This window comes from Diadema antillarum, unplaced genomic scaffold (genome assembly GCF_040938485.1).
Source record: "Diadema antillarum isolate AM-2024a unplaced genomic scaffold, OU_Dant_1.0 seq00001727_RagTag, whole genome shotgun sequence".
NCBI classification, from domain to species: domain Eukaryota; kingdom Metazoa; phylum Echinodermata; class Echinoidea; order Diadematoida; family Diadematidae; genus Diadema; species Diadema antillarum.
This window is the reverse complement of record NW_027272414.1, coordinates 122,169-132,308: the sequence shown is the minus strand read 5'-3', so window position 1 is coordinate 132,308 and position 10,140 is coordinate 122,169.

Genomic DNA, 10,140 nt, shown 5'->3' with positions numbered 1-10,140 from the left:
AAAAATGCATAGGAAAAGACCACTTCAACTTCGAATGACTTCGAATTTCTCAAAACCGTTCCCTAGTTCATGGACATCCCATAGAAACGCGTGTTTTGATATATAGGCCTACACGTTGCTATGGCATGTCCTCGAACTATTATATCTAGTTTCGCGAAACTACGGCCTGGCATGGCCACAGTAATTTTTTTCCGTAACCTCCCGCCTCCCCTTCCCCGATTCGAAAACAGCTTGATTGAAGCCCCTGCCTATATTTAAACACGAACCTTATTAAACCCTAAGTTAGGTACATGGTTTATATGGCTAGTGTTTGAATAGAATTTACTATTTTAAGTTAATAATAGACTGTCAGTATTGCAACTGATTAACAAATTGCCCTACATCGACGTAAATATTTTGTTCATAAATATGAATAAGACTCTCAGTAGTTCCATAATCGTTTGTGTGTCGATCGGCAGGTTAGGGTTACGGAAAAAATAATCGCGGCCTGGCCTCTGCTCTGCCATGCCTCGTCTTCTGTACACGTGTATGTACGCCTGTACTGTACGCCTGTACTGTATACATGTACAACACGGTCCACATCACGCACATGGTTTTGCAGCAGATTTCACGGTCGACGGTCGGTCGATGCTACACTACAGCAGTGAATGCGATTGAAGGATAGCGAGCTTCGCGATGCCGCGGGCTGTATGTGATGATTTTAATCACAAATCGTGTTTGGTAGTGTGGTTTTTTGAGCAAATTTGTGCTCAAACCTTCTGAAAAGACCTTTAGTCTGACATCAGATAGAAAAAGAAGACATACGAGAATGAAGTGAGTATCAGTATGTTATAATAAAACTGAATGAAAATTGTGTCAGTTTCGCGTTTTCAGGAGCCGGTGAATTTGCCCGGCTCGCGATCGCGAGTTTGTTTTATTCTGTTACGGAGGGATACCATGCAAGAAGCCTCGCAAAATTACATGACGGTCCTATTATAAAATGGGTTCAAGAATGTAGCCAATAGGAAGCGCTGAAATGAGACACACCTCCTTCCTTTACTTCAGTACAACTGCACTGCCTGTAATCCTATGGTAGATTGCCGATCGTCTGTGCGCGCGGCGGCTCCTTTGATGAATTGCGTGCATACGCGTACGCGCCGTCAATCCTGTAAACAACTTCTAGTTCGGGCTGCCGGCCGGCCGGCCTGTCTTCCCTTGTGCATAACATATGTGGCGTACGTACGTATACTGTACTATACGTACACTTTGTACAGTACAGTAGACCAAGCGTTATGGGACCGGACACGTACATGGAGTCACTTTGAAGAGCAAATCCAACGATTTAGCAGGTTAATTCTCACGCCGTTTTCAGAGTATGTTGTCTAGTAGGCCTATATGAGAAGTCTATATCAAGTCTTTAAGGTAAAGGGTGCATATTCTATGTAAAATAAGTAAGTTTTCATGCGGGTGTCCGGAAACCCAACCCCCCATTATACTTATACTGTATGTGCGGGACTTCCGCGAGTGCGACGTGCGTAAAAGTTTGGGACGAACATCTTCGGACGTCTTGATCCACAAAGGTACGTGAAAAACGCTGAAAAATGATGTTAGTTTTCGAATTTTCGACCCATTTTATAAAACAAATGATGCACAGGATTATTTCGTGGCGTTAGTGTAGGCGTAGCTCACTCTCGGGTATTTACAATGTAGTGCATGTTTCCCAATTGTAAATACCCTCGAGTGCACTACGCCTACACTAACGCACTCTATCCTGTGCATCATTAGTATATTAACGAACCTTTTGACACACTCTGGTTAAATGACCGACTATGACGCACATAATGGGTCAGTATGTGACGGACATTTTGCTCCCGTGACGGTACCACGCATCATCAAATTGGTGGTACTTGACGCGACCATGACGCACTTTTCCCGGGGGTCAAGAGGTGCGTCATACAAATGACAGCTGCATAAACATATACACTCGTGGCTATCTGGTTCAATGCTCAGACACTTCTGCTTGGAGAACAGTTGCTCTAGTTTGCGTTCCTAACAAGAAATATTATCCGTAGTGTTGCTCCACATAACAAGTCATGATGTACAATTTTATTATAACTAGCGGGTACCCGTGCTTCGCAGTGGCCATGGCCACTGTGCACAGTGAACGCGTCGCCGCAGTTACCGTGCATTCGCGTCTGACGCGAGCATCACCGTCATCGCGCGTATAACATGACCCTGATGTTGCAACGCGTAATCCATGTGTAGGACCGCATAGCAACCGGCTTGTGCCGAAAGGGTGGGTTGGGTGGTGGCGCGTCGCGTTAATGGGAACACCACCCTTCGTCCAAAGCCCCCCCCCCCCCCCCCCCCCGGTTTTGCCGAAAGGGTGCGTTGGGAGCGTTGGATCGCGTCGCGTTGACTGGAACCCCACCCTTCGTCCAAACCCCCCCCCCCCCCCCGGTTTTGCCGAAAGGGTGCGTTGGTACTTTTTCTCTTTTTCTCATGTAACCCTATAAAGCCCAAGCTATCTTGATGTTATTGTTTGATGTTTCATCGTCACATTCGGCACATGGGTAGAGCAACTCATAGTCTACATGACCGCATACTTGATTTTTTTTTTTTCATGGTGACACATAGAGGGCGCTATTCACCAAAATATAAAGAAATACATAGGAAATATGCTAAAAACATGATTTTTCTGTATAATTTCTTTATCCCCACTATGTGTTATCATAGACCAATATTTTTCATATTTGCCACAAATGATTTGCAAGTCAAAGCTCATTATTTTTTATGGTCGAAATTTCTCAAGGTCACTACATGGGGGCGCTATTCATAACAAAATAAAGAAATACATTATGAGACCTGTGATGTATTGTTAGGAATAGGTACATGCATATAGTTATCATATTTCATATACCAATAATATCGGAATTTTAAGTTTGCAGATTGATAATGTGATAAACAAATGATATTAGAGGTATAACTTGGGTGGAGGAATCAAAATGACACAAAATAGAATGGCAATCTTTGGAAAATACTGTTATTTTCAAGTACCTCTATTATATCTACTGTTTTATGGCATTGTCACAGAAAAACAAAGGAAATAATAGGAAGAACATTTCAGGGCCATAATTACTTCACATTTTGCTCCTTCAGCAAATTTCAGCCAAGAAACGCCCATTTTATACATTATAATATGGGTAATTGGAATTGGAACAGAAAAATATGCAAAATCTGACTGACATGGTTGTCAGTTTTATTGTTGCCATGGCAACCAGCAATATCAAATATAGCTTAATCATATGTCAAAATGTTTGGAATAAGATTTTTAGAAAAGTCACCAAATTTGGTTAAAACTGAATTAAGGGCGAAGGAGTGGCGAATGAAAATCGGGTAGGGGGCACAATGTGCCCCCCCCCCCCCTTGGGCTTTATAGGGTTAAAAGACGAGTTTTGAATTCATATCTAACCAACTGATATTAAACAACAAATAGCAATTAGACCAAACAGTAATTGGACGAAATGATGACTAGACCAACTGGTATATATTAGACCAACTGATATTAAACAGTCTATTAGACCAACTGGCTGTAGACCAAGTTGTAATAGAGTGTAAACCGATCCGGACGATAGCCTCTTTGAAATGGTTGTTTGAAGGTTAAATATAAATTCAATTCTTTTGATATTACGTAAGAAAAAGTACCAACGCACCCTTTCGGCAAAACCGGGGGGGGGGGGGGGGGGGGCTTTGGACGAAGGGTGGGGTTCCAGTCAACGCGACGCGACCCAACGCTCCCAACGCACCCTTTCGGCAAAACCGGGGGGGCTTTGGACGAAGGGTGGTGTTCCCATTAACGCGACGCGCCACCACCCAACCCACCCTTTCGGCACAAGCCATAGCAACCAAGCTGTTTATTATTCATTTTTTTTTTTGTTATTTGCATAGTAAACGATTGACCCCCTACTCTAACCTACCCATTGCACATCTTAGATACCTGTTCTATCATTGTACGGGGTCAGTTCAGTATGAAAGTACATCGTTTAGGAGCCTATTCGTGAACAGACAAAGAGAGAGTCTCTGATTTTATTAGTTTAGATTTCAAACGGGTTAAGTTTGCATCATGTTTGCTCTAAATAGTAGGTGCCAAAAGAGGTGTTGCTAATGAGTAATGACATCCAAATAGTAGGCCTAATAATGTTACTTCTGAAAAACTGTTGCTGCTTATTGTCAATTAGAGAATGAAGGTATTGTTTTTAGTTGCTGACGTGCATCTGTCGTCTCATATAACACAGGCGATATCAAGAACTGTGAGGCGTAGCCGAACGGTTCTATCAGAGACTCCAACCCAAGCGCCTTCTGATCTGGAGATTCTCCCGCCTGAAACCCCTAGCAAACGGGAGACTCCAAGTTGATGTGTGAGAAGCGCGAAGTTCCTAGGATTCTAGATGTTCTCTGGTGCTATCAAAGGCTTGTTTTTTCAACATACGATAGAAATAAGTAAGAAATCCTTTCCACCGGGAGACACAGAGCCAGGGCGGGAGAAATCAAATCTCAAACGGGAGAACGGGAGATTGTGCAAAAATGGGCTTTCGGCGGGAGATCTCCCGTCAAAAACGGGAGAGTTGGAGTCTCTGTTCTATGCTAAAAATAATGGAATCCGATCGCTTGTTATATGATATATAGATGCAAGTCAGCAGCTAAAAACAATACCTTTATTCTCATTCTTAAACACTTCAATTCAAGATTGGTTTTAATTTTAAAAATAGACTAACTTTTAGACTAGGCAATTTTTACATTTTTTACACAAAATATTACCTGGGCTTTAGAATCGATCAGTCCCGTTATTACTATGCGGCTCCAATTGGTTCGAGCAGCGCGTGTGCGCATTGCGTAGACGTGCACATGCTGCAGCCATGTGTATGTAACACGGCCAGGAACCAATGAAATTTCAAGAACTGACTAAAGTGTTTAAGAATGGTTGATAAAGTTTAGTGATAATGTTTGTGAGACAAATATTTCACCTTTATAAAACATTGTTAGAATTACACGCTTCATATAAACTGTGAAAAGTGTTAGTCATGATGAGAAGTACATAGGCTTAGGACATGATGATTTTGATTGGTGGGGGGGGGGGGGGGGGGGTTGGGACTGAGATGCAATGAAATTTCTGTCCAATGTTATGCATTCCAGGAGGCAAAGCTACTTGGCAGGGGTTCCAGGGGGAAAGCCCCTTATTGAGGATCATGGCAAAAATGTGACCGTCCACAACGAATCACTCGTTAAGTTGGTACCAAGGTGAGTCTGGTTTCTGGGTTCTGTTCGTTTCCAGTGGAAGAATTGAACAGGTGTTCTCTACGATAATGTGATCCATGGGCGTTTGTTTGCATTGATTGAATGAAGTATGTTATACATGACCGACCCAGTTACCACCCATTGCCTTTTATCGTTCTTCGTAATCAACAATGCCCAGGGATTGCACTATGGTACAGAACACCTAATCAATTCTTCTACTGAAAACAAACAGAAACTAGTCTCAAGTCGGTGCCGACTTTACAAGCGATTTGTGGTGGATGGTCACAAATATGCTGATGCCTTAATGAGATAACGAAGGTCTAGTAGATTTGTTCATAGGGTCTTCCTTTGCATATGAAGTGATGGCTTGAGAAAACTACTGGTAACCACAGTATTTCATGTGTTTTTACTACTATGTAAAGTGTGCTTGTGCATGTCAACCAAAATCAGTATCAGGTAGCCATTGCACATAGATATACCACTATTGTTATTTATATTAGGCCATATGAGCCGACCCATTCATTTTTAACAGAATTTTTATTGGACTTTTTTTATGGGAGTATCCGCTACAGACCCTATATGCATTCCACCATGCGGAACAGCATTACAATTGAAATTGCCGCCATCGTGGAGGACATGGCTTGTCATGTACACCATTTCGCTGGTTTGCATCAGAGTTGACAACCCATTGATACCGGGAATCGGTTGACCAGGCAACATTTCAATATAACCATTGTTTTCTGGCATCTTGTAGGGGCAGAAATTCTATGCATAGGGTCTATTGCATTTGCAAATGAAAGTGAGTCAGAATTCCCAGTTACACCAGCCCAAATCAAACGAGACATGAAAACTCGTCACATTGAGGACGAGTTAGGTGATACGCTTGTGGTCATGAGATGACAGTCATCTGTGATCGACAAAGAAAAGAATGTGATATAGGCACCTTGAAGTTATATTGAGCGTGCATGCGAAACCGTATCTGTAACCACTCGACCACGGGTCATCCACGGAAATGGTAAGACAAAAAAACAACAACAATGTATAGATATAACGGGGGGAAAGTCAATGCCCACTCAACTAACGTGGCCGTGTGAACATCTATTGCATTGCTAGACGGAAAAGCGGCCTTGTAACGACTGAGGTCGCTATGCCATTTCTGGCAACTTGGGAAAAATACGTCCCGCAGACATAAAACCTATAATCGGCTGGTTTTGATACCTTGCCTTTAATCACAATTTTCAGTGTAATGACGTCATCAAATTACAAAACAATGACATGGTCTTGAAAGAAAATTGTTCAAAGTACAACACCTCAGTCGTCGTCATTACATACTATGATCGGTTTGACAAAGTCAACCTGCAAAATGTTGCTGCAGTCGAAGCAATGTGGTCTCCAACACACAAAAAAGAGGGATATGGCGTGTGTGTGTGTCTGTGTGTGTGTATAGGTGCGTTTATATACGAACGTGATTTCTACATGGACGAATATGTAATACAAAATTGAAGAAAAAAAAACAGTAAAGTAGCTAATTATTTTGTTTCGTGATCTTGTGGGGTTCGAACCCGCAACCTCACGTCTCTGAGACGTCGCCTTTAACCGCTCGGCGACACGTCTCGACGGGAAAATATGGGGAACGTTATGGACTTGAAAGACAGTTGTTCAATATATAACACATTCATCGTACGTTGTCAGTTTGCTATTGACATGACGATCTATCATTTGAATATGAGGCAGGCATTAGTACCTGTATGAAATTATTATAGGCATGGTTATCAAATTGCCCTAAAATATCCTTATAATTGCCTTATTTTTACACACAGTTACGCTATCCCTTTAAACTCGTCACAGTTTAATCAGAATCATTAACATCATACATTAGTACCATATTCAGTTCCATAGCTGATCACGTTTGCTAATCAATTAAGAGTAATTGTCTAGCATGTGTCATATGGCCAACCTGTATACACACGTATATACACACACACAATGCTAAATGTATGTATCAAACATCTGTAACACAGCTTTGAACTAACTATAGGAATTATCGCTGCACTTATCATCCATACTTTTTATCACTATCTGAAACTCCACAAAAACCACTAATTGACAAATAATCATCAATACAGAAGACTGAATACCTTTTTTACAATGTATAGCTTGTTACATGTATAAATCAGCACAAAGTAACCACGACTACATTGTGTTACTGAATTAATATGAACAAATTTCATGTTGTGACAGTATACTATATCAGTTTGAAAAGCCCAACCTGCAAAACTATAATTTTGCAGCAGTCGAAGTAATGCAGTCTCCAACGCAAAACAAAGGTATACTGTGTGAGTGTGTGCGTATAGGTGTGTTTACATGCAAACGTGATTTCTACATGGACGAAGGTGTAGTACTCTATTGAAGAAAAAAAGTAAAAAAAATATATTATTTTCTTTCGTGCTCTTGTGAGGATCGAACCCGTACGTGTGCAACCTCACGTTTCTAAGACGACGCCTCTAACCACTCGACCATACGTCTCGACGAGAAAATTAGAGGAACGTAAGCTTATGTACGTGAAAGATGAATCAGGAATCGTTTGGTCCGCATTCCATTCTCATTTTCAGTTTTAAATTGCAAAATTGTCAACCTCATGAGGAGATTTCAAAGAATAAAATGCATGATTACTGCAGCTTATTGTCACAGCTACAACATAAATAAGTTTCAGAGGAAATGAAGCAAAATCAGCTGAGATAAAGGTGCTTAAACGTTGTCAAGTCAATGCATGGTTTCTAAAAAAATCACCTCCCATAGACATAACACGTAAACTTGTCCGATTTTGCGTCTTTACCTTTAAACACAATTTAAAGCATGATGACGTCATCAAATTTCAAAACCATGACATGGACTTGAAAGGCAAATGTTCAAAGTACAACATATCTGAATTTGGGATAATATTGAGCTTAAACAACAGAGATACGAGCAAATGAATGTCAGAAACAGTACCTCAAAAAAATTAATTCCACTTTTTTGATTTCAGATGACGATATGATGACGTCATAATGTAATTATGGAAATAATGATACTTGAAACGTCATGTCCAATTTATATGCTTTTGTAATATGCAATAAAAACATAGGGTCACCTGACGTTTTAAAGAGCTATGGCGAAATAAACAAAGACATGTTTTTTCACTATATTTGCACATAGACGCGCACGCGAAATTTGAACTTTGACGCAAGTGCATTGCTTTGTTATTTGTAGGAATCGATTAGAAATCAATGGATATTGTTGCTCAAAGTATCAGGAATCCAAATCTGTCAAAAAAAGTGTATTTTCATGTTGCTGACGCGCTGTGCGCGCGAAAATGCGCGGACGGACGCGCACGCGCAAAATTGTTTGAAACGCATAAAATTGTCTGAAACTTCGAGATTTCCCATTGGAAAGTTGTTTTGAGCCTTTTAAAATTTTGACGCGCGCTTACGCGCACTTAATGATGTCCTAGGTAATTAGCATCAAAAGAAGTAAGATAGAACGTGACCTGAACTTTATGTCCACAAAAAATGATACAGAAATGACCTTTAGTTATGAAGTTATGATCGATCATGTAACATGGTCCAAAAATCACAAAATGGCGCCTAGACGACGTCATAGATATGTTACTGTCATGAAAACCTTATTGTGGCTAGATATTGTCATGAGACATGTTCCCTGAAAATGTCATGTTATTCCGTAATGTCATTCTTGAGATATTGATGACACAAAATTGTCCAGAAAGAAAGAAGAATAAAAAGAAATAAAGAGAGATTTTGACAATCACAATAGGTGATACGCTGATAGCGTATCACCTAATTATTGTCCCCTGGATTTACATTTGGAAAAGTGTTTATAAACAATGTCCCTGCTGTACATGTATCACAAGCAGTGGTGTGTGTATTGTGTAAAAGTATATTTCTTATATTTAAGAATCCCTATATTCCTTAGTTTCTTTTTGTTTGTTTGTTTGTTTTGTTTATTTTTTAAAGATATCGAAATGACAAAACTGGCTCAAAGCCTGTTCACTTACTCCTTTATCTAATTTTTATTTTCTTGTGACAGCTTCTAAAATCCACCAAGAACTAGTAAGAGAACTTAAGTCTGATGGAAAATGGTCAGAAAATTGTAACAAGCTCCTCTGCAGCACAGATGCTTCGTTTCTCCTTTATGAGTTTGACCGATTCAGGAGCATGACTGGCAAAGTTTATGGCGATAAGACCTATGAAGTACTGACAATAAATCCAGTTATGTTCTGGTGTCCAGTGATGGACTGTAAATCAAAGAAAGGTATGATACAATTATCTATAATGGAGCTCTGGGGTCATTCCATGCCAATTCACCCAATGAAAGTGCAATTTTGCACCCTTCCGTCTCAGAATTTGCTCAAATTTGGTACACATAAAGTTTAACATTACCTTCCCATGAAACAAAAAAAAAAGCCATTCCGAGCTATGGCCCGCCCTATTTGATTCGTTTTGGCAAAAATGGTTGTGACCTTCCATTTCAACGGCACAATGCGTCTGAACTGGTTGACCAATTTTTGTGAAACTGGTACCATTCAAAATGAAATTCAAAGAGGAATTCAAAAATGGTATCAAACATATTATTGGAGAAAGTTAAAGTGCTATGACCTTTGACCTTTCCTTTAACCTTGCTTTTGCCCCCCAGACGAATAATATTTTTACTTGATTTTTATGTATGTTAATTGTCAGTATAGTATTAACATAACATGTAAATATCTAGGATGATATTTTATTTCTTCACCTTTAAAAACTCTTTTTAATGCAATTTACAAAGTTACTGTTACCCCCACATACTGATATTTTGTTGGTAATGTGTGTACAA